This window comes from Squalius cephalus (genome assembly GCF_949319135.1).
Source record: "Squalius cephalus genome assembly, chromosome: 14".
Taxonomy (NCBI): domain Eukaryota; kingdom Metazoa; phylum Chordata; class Actinopteri; order Cypriniformes; family Leuciscidae; genus Squalius; species Squalius cephalus.
Window position 1 is genome coordinate 6,478,559 of NC_137135.1, and position 16,571 is coordinate 6,495,129.

The 16,571-nt window shown below is 47.6% G+C and overlaps 1 pseudogene across 1 annotated transcript; it reads left to right on the plus strand.

The window, feature by feature from the left end:
• The first annotated feature begins 8,857 nt into the window (after window positions 1-8,857).
• LOC307171397 (cyclic nucleotide-gated channel alpha-2-like) lies at window positions 8,858-14,879 on the plus strand (annotated as a pseudogene). The gene is made up of 6 exons: window positions 8,858-8,870; window positions 9,136-9,220; window positions 12,385-12,561; window positions 12,678-12,785; window positions 13,211-13,317; window positions 13,454-14,879. The product of its transcript is annotated as a cyclic nucleotide-gated channel alpha-2-like (transcript).
• Window positions 14,880-16,571: the final 1,692 nt, after the last annotated feature.

Genomic DNA, 16,571 nt, shown 5'->3' on the forward strand with positions numbered 1-16,571 from the left:
CACTTTCTGAACTTTGGTTTAAAGAGTAAACAACTATTACAATCAAAATCTAATCTGGGTTAATTCAGAAATAAACAAAAATGCTATAATATAATGTTATATATATATATATATATATATATATATATATATATATATAAACTCTGTTCTTCACAACACTTGACTCGTTTCAGCTTTCAGTAAAAATGAAAGGCAAAAATAACGACTAGTCACTTCCTGGTAAGGTTTGTAAGAGGGTGGAGTTTGTGTGTGTGTGTGTGGTTGTGGTTGTGTTCAGTGTGTGTGTGTGTGTGTGTGGGGTGGGGATGGGTCATGGATGGTATCTGTCATGATTCCTGTCTTGTGTTCCCCTTGTTTTGTGTGGACTAATGTTATTTCCTGTTCTGTGCCATGTTTTGTAGTCATTTGTAGTTTTTCATGTTGATATCTGTTTTACTTTATTTTACTTGTGTTAAAAAACAAACAAACAACAAAACAAAACTGCATTTAGATCCTCACCTTCTCCTGCTTTCTCTGGCACGTTACAGTATCAGTTGCAGAATTCAGAACAGCATACAAGCATACTACTCTTCCTATTTCTGCCATAAAACAATATGGTAAATGTTGTACGAGTAGTGTACTAGTATGTGCTTCTGAATTCAGAGGGTTTTATTTTATTTTTTAATGCCGGTAGGAAAACGTCTCGGTTACGTATGTAACCCTCGTTCCCTGAGTAGGGAACGGAGACGTTACGTCGGATGACGACGAATGGGGTTTCGCTTAGAAAGCCTCTCACCTTCGAGTATATAAAATGAGCCAATGGCAATGAAATGCCATGGGTCTGCGGAATTTGCATAGCGTATCTCCGCCCCACGCAGGGGGTATATAAGGAAGTGTGGAGCAACATGCAGATATGTCTTCGCTGAGGAGCCGAGACTGAACTCAGGCGTTCCAGCGGTACAGCGGAAGTGGCAGGGAGACGTAACGTCTCCGTTCCCTACTCAGGGAACGAGGGTTACATACGTAACCGAGACGTTCCCTTTCGTTGTCACTCCGAGTTACGTCAGATGACGACGAATGGGGTTCCCAGTGTAATCACGCCACCTCTCGACTGTCTTCCAGTGCCCTGCGTAAGTCTGAGCTCCCTGTCGTGAGACTGGCACGGACGAAGGACTCCTACTTAACACAGGAATACCAAGGTACACTGGGAAGCATATCTCAGTGGAAATATGCAATCATGCCCAACCCGAAGGGGGGGACTTGGAATACACATATGACCCCGAAGGGCTGCATACGGAGTAACACTGGGGTGTCCAGCCGCAGGTGGAATATTTCAACCCCAGGGTGGCAAGGTGGCTTGCCATGGGAAAGACACATGCTCAAAGAGGCTTACAGTGGAATACACATGTGGGGGTCGCCCGGAGGGGAACCATGCACATGGAGGCACCTAGCCAAGCGCGAAAGCTGCCAGTGGCATAACTCTGGCGTTGACGTCAACAGTGCTGGAGGAGACTCAGGGCTTATGAGGCTCACCTGAGGAAATATCGCACGTATACCGTCCGTGGAGAGGAATGGCAAGCAAGCGAAGACACCTGAGCAGAATCTAGTACCGGCTAGTTGAAGCGAGTACATGAGAAGAAACTGGCTCTACTCGGAGATTGTAGAATCTCGCGAATGTGTTAGGTGTCGCCCAGCCTGCAGCTCTGCAGATGTCTGTTAGCGAGGCGCCATGCGCTAGAGCCCAAGAGGATGCCACACTCCGAGTGGAGTGGGCCGTCACACCAAGGGGGCATGGTCGACCTTGCTGCTGGTAAGCCAAAGCAATGGCGTCCACTATCCAGTGAGACAACCTTTGCTTGGAGAGAGCCTTCCCCTTCAGCTTCCCACCATAACAGACAAGAGCTGGTCTGAGGTCCTGAAACACTGCGTTCTGTCAACGTAAGCACGGAGGGCGCAGTACTGGACAGAGCAGTGCCAAGGCTGGGTCTGCCTCCTCCAAGGGCAGCGCTTGCAGGTTCACCACCTGATCTCAAAAGGGTGTGGTGGGAACCTTGGGCACATATCCAGGCCGGGGTCTCAGGATCACGTGAGAGTTGGCCGGCCCGAATTCCAGGCACGCTTCGTCAACCGAAAATGCCTGCAGGTCCCCTACCCTCTTGATGGAGGCCAATGCAACCAGGAGCGCTGTCTTCATTGACAGGAACTTAAGCTCCACTGATTGCAGAGGCTCAAAGGGAGCACTCTGCAGGGCAGTTAAAACCACTGAGAGGTCCCAAGAGGGTACGAGGGGAGGATGAGAAGGATTCAGTCTCCTCGCTCGCCTCAGGAACCTGACGATCAGGTTGTGCTTTCCTAAGGACTTACCATCAACTGCGTCGTGATGTGCGGCAATGGCGGCAACATACACTTTCAGGGTGGAGGGAGACAGCCTTCGCTCCAACCCTTCTTGCAGGAAGGAAAGCACGACACTGATGGGGCATTTCGTGGGTTCTAGATTTTTAGAAGAACACCAGTTGACGAAGAGGTTCCACTTCAACGCATAGACATGTCTCGTGGACGATGCTCTAGCGGAAGTGATGGTAGCCACCACCGCTGGTGGTAGGGTACTCAAACCTACCTCGTCCCGTCCAGGAGCCACACGTGGAGGTTCCATAGATCGGGACGAGGGTGCCATAAGGTGCCCCGTCCCTGAGAAAGCAGGTCCTTCCTCAGGGGAATAGGCCAGGGAGGTGCTGTCGCGAGGAGTACTAGTTCTGGGAACCAGGTGCGGTTGTGCCAATACGGGGCAACCAAAATTACCTGCTCCTCGTCCTCCCTGATCTTGCGCAGAGGCTCACTGGGGGAAACGCATACTTGCGGAGGCCCCGTGGCCAGCTGTGCGCCAGTGCATCCGTGCTGAGCGTGCCCTCGGACAGGGAATAAAACAGGTCGCAGTGGGACGAGTCGTGGGAGGCAAACAGGTCTACCTGTGCGTCCCCGAACTGATCCCAAATCAGCTGAACCGTCTGGGGATGGAGTCGCCATTCTCCAGCGAGAGGCCGAAGCCGAGACAGCTCGTCGGCTGCCTGGTTCAGGTCTCCCGGGATATAAATGGCTCGAAGCGACCTCAGATGCTTCTGACTCCATATAAGGAGGTGGCGGGCTAGTTGTGACATACGGCGGGAGCGTAGACCACCTTGACGGTTGATGTACGCTACTGTGGCGGTATTGTCTGATCGGACTAGTACGTGTTGACCCCTAAACAACGCCCGAAAGCGGTGCAGGGCAAGGCGTACAGCCAGCAACTCGAGGCAATTGACATGCCAAAGGCGCTGGGGTCCTGTCCAGGAGCCCGCGGCAGCATGTCCATTGCACATGGCACCCCAACCAGTGGCGGAGGCATCTGTCGATACAACAACATGCCTGGAAGCTGGTTCTAAGGGAACTCCGGCCCGTAGAAAATTGAGGTTCGACCACGGGGGGAAGGTCTGACGGCAAGTCGGAGTCACTGGGACTCGGAGCGTACCGTGATGCCATGCCCACCTCGGGACTCGATCGCGAAGCCAAAGCTGAAGCGGTCTCATATGAAGCAAACCGAGCGGCGTTACTGCGGCTGCGGATGCCATATGCCCCAGGAGCCTCTGAAAGAGTTTCAGTGGGACCGCACTCTTGCCCTCGAACTGACGAAGACAAGTCAGCAGTGACTGCGCGCGCTCGCTCGTAAGCTGCGCGCACATGGCGACCGAGTCGATTTCCATACCGAGAAAAGAGATCCTCTGCACTGGGCAGAGTTTGCTCTTCTCCCAGTTGACCCGAAGGCCCAGACGAGCTAGGTGCCGGAGCACAAGGTCCCTGTGTTCGCAATTCTGGTCTCGAGAGTGAGCTAGAATCAGCCAGTCGTCGAGATAGTTCAGGATGCGAACCCCGTGTTCTCGTAGGGGAACAAGGGCTGCCTCGACGACCTTCGTGAAGACGCGAGGAGACAGGGCTAGCCCGAAAGGGAGAACCGCGTACTGGTATGCCTGCCCCTCGAAAGCAAACCGTAGAAACGGTCTGTGTCGAGGAAGAATGGAGACATGGAAGTAGGCGTCCTTCAGGTCGATCGCTGCAAACCAATCCTGCGGCCGCACGCATTCGAAAATGCGTTTGGCCGTGAGCATCTTGAACGGCAGCCTGTGAAGGGAGCGGTTCAATGATGTGCAGGTCGAGGATTGGCCGTAACCCACCAGATTTCTTCGGTACAATGAAGTAAGAGCTGTAGAAGCCGGACTTCATTTCGGCTGGAGGGACAGTCTCGATCGCACCCTTCGCCAGTAGGGTGGCGACCTCCACTCTTCATGACAGGGGCATTGCCACCGACCATAGTGAAGCGGACTCCCCTGAAGCAGGGAGGAGACCGCGCGAACTGAATCGCGTAGCCGAGCCTGATGGTTCTCGCGACCCAGCGGGACATTACGGAACCACAGACGTGCCGTCGGTGGTGCAGCGAGGCGGAATGACCGGCCCAGGCGTGGGTGGCATAGCGGCCCTGTGCGGGGGCACGGTCATTAACCGCATCCTGCCAGAGGAGGCCAGGGGAGGACCAGCGTCCCACGAGGGCGTGCTCTGGCAGGGGTCTGGCGACAGAGGGGGATGAGAGGAGCATGGCCCATGGGCGGCCTCTTGGGGCTTGGAGGAAGGGACATCAGTTCTTGAAACAAGAATTTTCCCCCGGCCCTCCACCGGGGGAAGGAGTGGCCCTGCTACCAGCTCCTGAGAAGAACTGAGCCCTAACCCCAAGCTGCCCGTCTCAGAAGTGCTGCTTAGCATGGCGTTTAGCCGGCTAAGGGGCGGAGACAGGCGGTGCCACCCTCCTGCGACCTCCTCGCTCGAGCTCGAGGCTCGAGGGGAGGAATCGCAGAGGGGCGGTGTCGGCGGGAAGCAGGCTAAGGAGACCGCACGGACAGATGACTGTCGGTGCAGAAGGTCCTCAGCCTGCTTATAGAGTGATCGAAGACTGTTGGGCGCAATCCTCAACCAGACCGCCGACCAGGCTGCCCGTCTCAAGAGTGCTGCTTAGGCTGGCGTGGCAGTCTAAGGGGCGGAGACGGGCAGCGCCGCCCTCCTGCGACTTGCTCCTGCTCAGGGCCGGTGAAGACCCGAGGGGAGCAGCCGCATGGAGGGGGCCTTGGCGGGAAGCAGACTAAGGAGACCGCACGGATGGATGACCATCGGTGCAGGACCCGAGTCTACTTCAGGTGGTCGAAGCCACACTGCCAAAGAGCCCAGCCCGGGACATGGGGGAGCTTAGAAAATGAACTCAGACACCCCCACATCAACCTGGCTAAGCCCATATCTGGACCACACTAGTGGACATCACCTGACCCAGGATCACGCAGGTACTGATGTCGCCTGAGCGAGGTCAGCAGTGTGCGTGGCAGAACAACCAGGCCGGGCATGGGAGGCATAGCGTCCCAGCATAGGGGCGTGGTTAGAGTTTCCGCGTTCTGCCAGGGTTGGCCAGGGAAGGACTAGCGTTCCTCTGCGGCCGGTTCGGACAGAACTCCCGGGGAAGCACTGCATCGAAGGCGCAGGCGACACACAGCACTGCATGACCGTGCCATGATAGTGACAGGGAACATGCAGACCATGATCGCCGTGCGATCGAAAGCAGCGAAGGCGGAGGACACCCGCGGGCCGCGAAAGTCACGTGGACTCTCGCGGAACGCAGTCGTCCTGATGCACGTCCGGGAGAAGCTTACAGCGCTCGGGGGGAGGGCGGGGCCACTCCAGCCGATGCTTTCAGCTGCCCGGGAAAGCATGGCTGACAGCTCTGGATCGGTCCCGGCAACGATGGCACTCCCGTGGGAGGCAACGCAGTCGAAACTTCATTTCCAGAGGAATCAAGCTCGCCTTGTGATGCTGTGAGTGCATGACACCATCCGCCAGAGCCCCGAATGTAACACTGGGTCCCCGAAAGAAACCAGGCACACACGGAAGCTCCACGGTTTGCGATGTGGAGGGGGGTGTGGCCCGAGGAATTGACTCGTCGGTTGTTGTGCCACACCGAACCCTCAGATCACCCTGGCCACCAGCCAAAGTATCCCTTCTCGAGGAAGAGATAAATTGGGGTGTGGCAGAGGGGACTCTACTCACATGGAGATCATTGAGTCTCGATCTATAAACATCGCGATGGTCATGTTCCCGCAATGAAAAACATGACTCATCAACGAGCGCTGCCGACGTGATTAAGCCCAACACGCAAAACAGCGCTCGCGACCGTTAGGCAGATGAATCACGCACACACATCCAGAAAATAGAAAATACAAGGGCGAACCGTCTTGATAAAGACGTGCCGCGTGCAGCTCTTTTAGAGAGTGGAAAAGCTCAGCAGAGTGCTGAAGCGCCCGGGGAGAAACACACTCACTGTAGGCAGATTACTGCACAAAACAGCAGCAGGAAATGCGATCTCGCTGGAACACGCCGTCACACCAACACACTGAAGAGCCGCTCGTCTCGAAGAGATTTGAGATGACACTCAGAAGGCTTGTGGAGTGAAGTACTGAACTTGGCTCCGAAACGAAAACATATCTGCATGTTGCTCGCGCACTTCCTTATATACCCCCTGCGTGGGGCGGAGATACGCTATGCAAATTCCGCAGACCCATGGCATTTCATTGCCATTGGCTCGTTTTATATACTCGAAGGTGAGAGGCTTTCTAAGCGAAACCCCATTCGTCGTCATCCAACGTAACTCGGAGTGACAACGAAAGGGAACTTACATCACCATCTTCCAGTTCAGCATGGAGTGAGCATCAAGTTCAAATCTATTCATTTGGATATACATACACATTGTATGTTAATTTTTCTCAAGGAGAAAAACTACACAGTGAACTCTGTGGTTCGGCTGGTACATTATTGTCACGAGGTGACAAAATTGAGGCGGAACTAAGTCCCGTTGAAGTTATGTCCCCCCCCAGGACAGTGCCATTGCAACACCAGGCCGGTTCCGGTTGTGTATCTGTCACCATAACAATGGCGGTTAATGACAGATGAACATCAGGTGCGGGGGATTTACGCTGGGATCTGTGATGGGGCCGCGTAGGCAAATGGAGTGTATAAAAGGAAAGTGAAGAGACAGTTGGGGGGGGTCTCCCCCGAGAGAAGTCGTTTCTTTGGTGGTGTTGCTGATCTGCGGAGGCAGGAGAAGAGAGGAGATGTGAGGCACGCAGCAGGTGAGCGGCCGCGGCCGCGGATGCGGAGGGAGGCCGCGAGAGAGAGAGAGAGAGAGAGAGAGAGAGAGAGAGAGAGAGAGGACTTCGGCTGGATTGCGGGTGTAAGCCTGGGTTGCACCGTGAGTCTGTTGAATTGCAGTTTTATTGTGGAAATGAGCACGAGTGAAACCTTACAGTGTGTGGTGGATATGTGAGTGTGGGAATTGTTTCTGCTGTTCACTCGCAGTCACAGCTGTCCATTAACCTCCTCTCTGCCTGAGCCCTGTGAGTGTACAGCTACGCTGGTGAAATACCATTAACCTCCTCTCTGCCTGAGCCCTGTGAGTGTACAGCTACGCTGGTGAAATACCATTAACCTCTTCTCTGCCTGAGCCCTGTGAGTGTACAGCTACGCTGATGAAATACCATTAACCTCTTCTCTGCCTGAGCCCTGTGAGTGTACAGCTACGCTGGTGAAATACCATTAACCTCTTCTCTGCCTGAACCTGCTGTATTGGTGAAATGCCATTAACCTCTTCCCTGCCTGAGCCTGGTGCTGAGATACGCGAAGAGAACGCTGAAGAAGAGAACGCGGAAGCTGTGAATTATGTTCATTCCTCTCTCTGTCTGAAGGTGCTGAGATACGCGAAGAGCACGCTGAAGAAGAGAACGCGGAAGCTGTGAATTGACCCTTCGCTAAGCCACGCCCGAAAACCGCCACAGGCCAATCGTGGCTTAGCAACCGTAACTAGGCGCGGGAGGTCTGGCAAGCTTTCGAGCGAGGGAAACATGCCGAAGCGGTGTGCGTATGGATTGTGCAAATCAGATACCCGGTATCGTAAAAGTTTGGACGGGATGGTGGATTTTGTTCCCTTCCCGAAACCTAAAACCCAAGAGGAGAAATGCCGGGCGTCATCTTCATTTATATAGCGCTTTTAACAATGTAGATTGTTCCAAAGCAGCTTTACATTTATAATAGGAAATTAAAAGTGAAGTGTTTTGGCTTTATAGCAGCTCTAGAATAAAGTTATTGTCCAGCTCGTGGATTAAGCAGTGTGATTAATGGCAAGACGGAGGCTCACTGACATAACTTAACGTTACTTAAAAATATATTTCAGCATTTTGTTAATCGACGGCCAAACTAGTAACGTTACCCCAATCCGATCGCGACTCTCCCGGTGTCTAGTAAAAGTAAAAGGTAGTTAGTAAAAGGAGGGAACATCAGGGGGCTTGCCGGAGATCTCCAAGGAAAAGGTTGGTATGCTAACTTAATCAGTTCATAACAGTAAGTTAGTCACTAATGTGACCCACGACGTGTGAGCAGTAACGTTAGCCTGGCGCACTATATAAGCGGGAGAATGTTATCATTGCAAAGTGGTCAGGCTAATGTCTTGTGTTTATCACAATACATATGGATAAGCTGTTTGATTTATAAATAGTAGAATATTTTCAAATTTCACTTACGCTGCTGTGCATGCACAAAGCTGTTCCTCAATTTGTGTGTTTCCCATTTGAATGGTCAGTGTATGAGGCGGCTGCTGCTTGCGCTAGGACCTTGCGTTATAGACTTTAGCTTCAATTTTTATGAAATTATTCTCTAATCGTTTGCATATTATGTCGTGGATATAGCCCTCGAATGCATACTGCAGTCTTGCTCTCTCATATTTTCACCTGTTCGCCAAAAAAGACTAATTATCTCCTTAGGAATGTCTGAGACCGGTGCATACATACTGTAATAGACGTGCCAGGCGCAAAAGCTTGACAGGCGTAGCAACAGTAACTAAGGAGGGCGGGGCTTAGCGAAGGGTCAATTATGTTCATTCCTCTCTCTATCTGAAGGTGCTGAGTTACGCAAAGTGCACGCGGAAGCTGTGAATTATGTTCATTCCTCTCTCTGTCTGACGGTGCTGAGATACACGAGGAGAGCGCTGAAGAAGAGAATGCGGAGGCTGTGAATTGTGTTAATTCCTCTCTCTGTCTGAAGGTGTTGAGATACACGAAGAGAACACTAAAGAAGAGAAAGCGGAAGTGGTGAATTCTGTTCATTCCTCTCTCTGCCTGAAAGTGCTGTGAGTTATACGTGTCCTCCACTCCAAGTCCAGTGAAGAACCTGCTCCCCGAAAAAGTGGATGCTGAAGAGACTTTTTAAGATTGTTTTTATTTATTTAATAAAGAGCATATTTATTTTGAATTCTGTGTCCGCCTTTTCCCTTTGTGTCCACGGTCAGCTCCTCAGGGGCGGCACGCAAGCGAAGGGGTGGGCGGCCCGCTGGCGCCCCACCCCAACCTGTGACATTATTATTAAAGGTTAATTTAATAACTGATTTGTATACAATTGCGTGCACAATATGCATTTTTTTTTATTTCGTAATAAAATGTACAACATTTAAAGGCTGAGACTTTGTTACTTATCGAAAGTGTCCTGCTATGTCTTGTCTGTCAGCGTATAGTCGCATGTTTATACCAGGGGGGCAGTGTTCCTGGAAAACAATGAAACTTCCCCGGGCGCCGCCGTTGATTAGCGGACCCCCACCTGCTGTTAGCATTCCATTGACTCCCATTCATTTTGGCGTCACTTTGACAGCGAATAACTTTACATCTGAGGCGTTTAAAGATTGTTTATTTCTAAAGAAACACGAAAATGTATAAAAGGCTCCATTACCTTGTATCTTACGTTATTGCCCAGTAGAAACAGTTTTTGTAAAAATAGGCTAACGACTCACATCTAAGTCGTCAAGCTCAGTTTGAGTCTGCGCAGTACGCTCGGCCATCAGGAAGTGAGTGCTTCTAATTGACTTCACTTGTCTCCGTTGAATCCAATGGGGTCGCTGTGTCCATTTCTTTTACTGTCTATGGTTTATACACTGTGTGGCGTGAGAGCGTGAGCAACCCTGCCATCTACTGTCAGAAAAGGGAAATGCATCCCATCTGTTCAGAAACGTGGAAAATAACTTGTCCTGTCAGCATGCAATAATGAAACAAAAACAAGAAACATCTAGTTTTATGTTTCTAGTATTCTGTTTTCAATTAATTTTATTTGTTCTGGTCCTTATAGGGGGTCTCTAATGCTTATGAGTGGTCTGGACACTGATAATAACACTTTTTTGTTTCTTTTAGGCTTAAGTTTTAAAACTTTGCTTCAGCATCTTTGATACCAGCCATCATTATTAAATCTATGAATATATTTAAATCCATCATTTTAATATTGACTCTCTTTTGTGTAATTGATTCACCGACTTAAAAACAACAACAACATAGTATTTTCATGGTATAGCTATTGTGGTGAAAATCAGTTAAGATGGCATTCCAGGTACCAGTTTATGGCAAGGCCCCTCTAACTGCCGGTGTGGATATGATGCAGAAGCAAAGAGAGAGGCCACAGAGACCTATCTTAATCCATTCATATATATGTTTGAAGGCCTTAAACTAATATAAACTGCAAAACATCCACTTCAACTTCATGCAAAGCACAGTTTATGTTAAAGGTTATTGACTGTTAACACAACAGTTCACAGGACAGACCTAACTGATAAGCGAATGCATGAACGATGACTTGATAATTTTTTTAATCATGTTTGGTCTCAATCTGTTCCACACAATGCCTTGAATATTTTAAAGAACTACTGCCCACATTGTCATGATTTGCTGCCATCACAGCCACATACACCTTAAGGGTGGAAGTGGATAACTACTTAGGCCCTCCAGAAGGAAGGAAAGCACTGATCCAATGCCACACCTCCGTGGATCTTAATCTCGGAAAGAATACCATGTAGTGAAAATATGCCACTTCAAAGCATATAGCCGTCTAGTAGAGGGGGGTTTTGCCTGAATGATTGTACCCATCCAGGGACCAGACATGGAGGTTCCAGTGTTCTGGATGCAGGTGTCAGATTGTGCAGCTAATAGGACATTTTGTCCTTCTCCCCTGATTCGCATACTTGTGCAGACCCCTGGGCCAGTTGTGCGTTGATGCTGAGTGCTAGGTCAGTTAATACCACAGAAGGCAGTGGGAGGATTCCCGGGAAGCGAACAGATCTATTTGTGCCTTGCATAATTTACTCCAAATCAGCTTATCCACCTGGGGAGGGAGTCTCCACTGCGAGACTGAGGTCACCTAGGATATGAGTGGCTCGCAGTGACTTCAGACGCTGCTGACTCCACAGGAGATGGCGGGCGAGTTGTGACATCCGCCCTGGCAATTTATTTACTGTGACAAGAAATCACTGGCTCCCCACTCGTCACCCCTGGCAACACTAATCATGGGGAACACCTGGCGATCCCAGGTGATGACGATGAGGCAATCACTCAGAGGGGGATAAAAACTCCAGCAAGGAAGATGAGAGGAGAGCCGTATAGACTCTCACTGGGTGCGTTTCTAACCTCTGTGTCTTTTCTTTACCTAGAGAGTGATTGACTTCCCCAAGTGAGTGTGGATCACCCAGCTAATTGGCTAATCTCCCCTCTCTTCGCTGGACAAGGAGGAACTTCACTTCTTACTACGGAACACTTCACCTGCACTAAACACAGACTGAGTTTGATTGCACCTAAGTTCTCACTGTTTGAACAAATAAAGACACCTTCCGGGGTGACGCTGCACTGCATTCTGTGTCTGTTCTCCTCTCTCCCCATAGTGGAGCGCTACAATACATACTGTACTCATGGCCATGTTCATGTTCGACTCAGGCATTCAAGACAGCGATTGTGGCCATCTGAAGGAGAGAGAAATCGCCCACATCCAAAAGGACACAGACAGAAAGGCATCTTTTAAAGGATGGGATTCACTGTGTTGCTCTTTTAGAGGGGAACTCTTTTAGCTCACCGCTGAAGCACATAGGGGTACTCCCTGCACTTATCTGTGCATTGTTTAAAGAAAGACAGCTGAAATGTGCTGCGAGATCCGTAGATCTGTAATTTTCCTGAGCTTCACATCCTTACATACAGCAGAAACTACAGAATTTAGGAACCCTGGTAAAGTACGTTTGAACCAAATTAATCAGGCAATTTCTCCCAGGACTCCCCAGAACCAAAGGACAGGGCACTCTTGTTGAGATCCTTTGGGAAGCTGCAGTACCTTTCAAAGTTATCCATAAATGAACTTAGGGAACATCTAGAAGGCTATTTAGTTTATTTCAATTTAGACTTGGATGGAAGGTGAACTCTTGAAATTAAATTCTGGTCAATTTCTCACATTGGGTATTTCCACATTGATTTATTATTTCCCTTTGTTTCCAAGGTTGGTGAGTATGGTAGTCACTCTTAGAGACTGGGCCCATAAGAGCCTTCAGGAAGAAGAGGAAAGGCCAGATTCTTTTTTAGAGCGCTTCCGAGGACCTGAACTTCAAGTTGCTCCCAGTCGGATAAGCATCAGTAGATCTGATGCTCATGATGGGAACAACAGCGCCAAAACCAAGTGAGTTTGTCCTGTCACACCATTATCACCATTCATACATAGCTGTATGAAATACCCATTGCCCTTTTTAACAAACATGCAACCACATAAAATTATGAAATGCATTTGGTTATCAGGAAAAAGTCTGATGTTTTCATACTGGCACCTGCTGATGACCTGTACTACCGCTGGCTGTTTGTTATTGCCACAGCTGTATTGTACAACTGGTGCTTTGTGGTGGCTAGGTAAGACAAAAGAAATGTTAATTTATCTACACTCTAATTATTTTATTTGGAGTTTAAAGCTGATATATTGAACATCAATAGCATTTCTTAGCTGAGGTACCTAAAATAAATCCAATGATTCCAATGAAAAACTTGACAGCAAATTATACAGTAAATTAATCTGAATACTGTAAGCGGAAGAAATAATTAACCTACTGATTTTGCATGCTGAACACTGCATGTATATGGCCTGTGAGGAAATTATTTGTAGCAGCTGTTCGTTCCATTAAATCCAAGCGGTATACTTAGACCTCATGAGCAAGAGTGTGTGATCTAGGCTCTCATTTTGATGATGATTCATGTAAATAAGTGTTGTTGTGCCATATGTGAAAGGGTTAGTCCTGACTCAAGCTGATGGTGTTTCATTATTCATATCCCAAACACAGAGCCTGCTTTGATGAGCTTCAAACCAGGAACTTCATTCTGTGGCTGGTTTTGGATTATCTCTCTGATGTCATTTATATACTGGACACCTGTGCGAGACTGAGAACAGGTCAGAATCTTTTAGCATCTATCATGTTTTTCAAAGAGTTGTACACTTTGCACTATTGATTAGATAGGTGCTTTGGTGCTAAAATTAAGTGTATATGAGCAATCTTAAGAATTGACAATGTATATCTTCACTATAGGTTTCCTTGAGCAGGGTCTTCTGGTGAAGTACCTTACCAAGTTAAGAGAAAGCTACTTTCATACTTTTCAGTTCAAGCTAGACCTCCTATCCATACTGCCCACGGATCTAGCCTACATCGTCATTGGCATTCATGTACCAGAGCTGCGTTTCAATCGACTGATGCGCTTCTCACGCCTGTTCGAGTTCTTCGACCGCACAGAGACCCGCACAAATTACACCAACATTTTCCGCATTTGCATCTTGGTGCTCTATATCCTAGTCATCATTCACTGGAATGCCTGCATCTACTTTGCCATTTCCAAGTCTCTGGGCTTTGGATCCGACCAGTGGGTCTACCCAAACATTTCTGACCCTGAGTTTGGGACTCTCACGTGAGACTCTCATATGTCTACTGCCTCTATTGGTCAACCCTCACTTTGACGACCATTGGGGAAATGCCAGCTCCGGTGCGGGATGAGGAGTATATTTTTGTTGTTTTTGATTTCCTTGTTGGCGTTCTCATTTTCGCCACCATTGTTGGTAATGTAGGAGCCATGATATCAAACATGAATGCCACACGGACCGAGTTCCAAGCTCACATCGACGCCATCAAACACTACATGCAGTTCAGAAAGGTCAGCAAAGAGCTAGAAGCTAGAGTCATCAAATGGTTTGACTACTTGTGGACCAACAAGAAAGCAATTGATGAGCAGGATGTCCTAAAGAATCTGCCAAACAAACTGCGGGCTGAGATTGCTATCAATGTGCACTTAGAAACATTGAAGAAGGTCTGTATCTTCCAGGACTGTGAGGCAGGGCTTTTAGTGGAACTGGTGCTCAAGCTGCGGCCACAGGTCTTCAGCCCTGGAGACTACATCTGCCGAAAGGGAGACATAGGAAAAGAGATGTACATCATTAAAGAGGGTTGCCTTGCTGTTGTGGCTGATGATGGGGTGACCCAGTATGCACACTTGACGGGCGGCAGCTGCTTTGGCGAGATTAGCATCCTCAACATCAAAGGGAGCAAAATGGGCAACCGTCGTACAGCTAACATCCGTAGCATTGGCTACTCTGACCTCTTTTGTTTGTCAAAGGATGACCTGATGGAGGCTGTAATGGAGTATCCGGATGCTAAGAAAGTTCTGGAAGAGAGGGGAAGACAGATTCTCCTGAAAGAGGGTCTGCTGGAGGAGTTGGAGGCCGGTGGAATGGGAGAAGAACGGGTTGAGGAGAAAGTGGAGAGGTTGGAAGCATCTCTTGAAATACTTCAGACTCGGTTTGCTCGGTTACTGGCTGAATACACAGCTACTCAACAGCGGCTGAAGCAGAGACTTACAGCATTGGAGTGTAGGACACATCACTCTGGAAGCGGATTCCTTTCGGATGGCAATGAAAGCACTATTGATGGTGATGGTACACACAGTGAGGTCAACATCCAACTCTGAGCACTTGCTTTTAAGAGAGAACCTTGTACTAGACTTAATGACCACTCAATAGCAATAATATATGAACACTTTACAACAATTATAGCTGTCAAAACAGTTAGTATACATGTGGAATAATTTCATTTATATTTATAAATGTCATGGAACAAACCTTAGTTATACACAAAATAACATCATTTCCTTACGTTTTTTGACCATCCTGCCTGTACTTTGTTTGCTTATTGTGTGATGTTTTCCAAAATAAAAAAATTCCCACAAAAAAAATTAACCGTACTTCTGACAAATACAATTAAACTTGTCTATACCCACATGAGATGAGGACTCCAGACATATTAGTCTTCTAGAAAAACTACAAATAATAATAATAATAATAATGTTTTATTCTACATGGAGCAGGACCCCCAGAGTTACAAATAATTCTCATTTGGGGTGGTGACAGTTAAAACATATTTGTTAATATAGTTTATTCTGATGAACATTTCTTTCACAGTTGTGCCAGTGTTAGCTGCGTTACTCACACTCTACTTTACCTTATGTTACAGATTTATGGTAATATCATGGAAATATTTACCTGATTTGTGAATGTAATTTTCTAATCTGAATTTGATGATAAAATAATGCATATGACCTGTCCTCGCAAGCTGCATGCAAAAACAAACACAGTCTCCAATTCACAAATTAATAATTCTGTCAGGACCATTATCGTCAAATACGATTGACAATTAGCATACAGTTAGGATTGGCTGTATGGTTCTTTTCTGGGCGAGAACTCCCTGCACGTCCATGCAGTCTAGCATGGGTAAGAGCAGCAATAACCCCCCTTAGGGTAAACAGAACAGAACCAACATGAATGTATTGCAGATATCATTAATTCAAGATTTTAAAGTACAACATAATTCGAGAATTTATTCTGATTCAAGGGGAATCAGAATGCCAAATCCTGACTGGACTGGAGGAACTGGGGAGGGGGGAGGGAGGAGGGTAATGAGCTCCTGAGAAACGCGATAGCTGCTGATAATACTGAAGGAGCTTATATATGAATACAGTGATAGGCGTCGTATTCCTATAGATAGATGTGGATCAGCTGAGTATAGGACTCTAATGTGCTAACGACCTGCCAGAACTGACACTACGCTTAATTTTGAGCAGCTTCTTTTAATAATTCACTTTCAAGAATGTTACTCGTTTTAATGAATTTGACTAATCTTTCAGTAAAATAATTCACTATTGTGTTTGGGGACAGAAATATCCTGCAGTAGTTTCTGTTGGTGCCATTCAGTTGTAAAAGTCATTGTATTGATAATTAAATAGAAAGTGTGTTCACATTTTTTTTTTTCACTTTAATCATTAATTGCAGGTCAAGTTAAGTATATTTGATTGTGCTTAAATGGAAGTAGTGCAAGTAAACTCTAGGCACACTTTAAATATCTTGTATTTAAAGACAGATATTATACAGAAATCATACTATCCTTACTAATTGTGATATTAAAACATTTTGGGCTTAAAATAAAAAAAATGTGCATTGTGCAAATAAAGTTTATTTATAATATTTATACCAGTAAGTCTCAAACAATATGTCAGTAAATATGTTAATGGGTTTGTAGTATACTTAGAGTGAAATAAATGTATTTTAAACATATTTTGGTATAGGTTTTTCTCACCTGGGCTGCAGGGTTGGGAAATAGTGTGTAA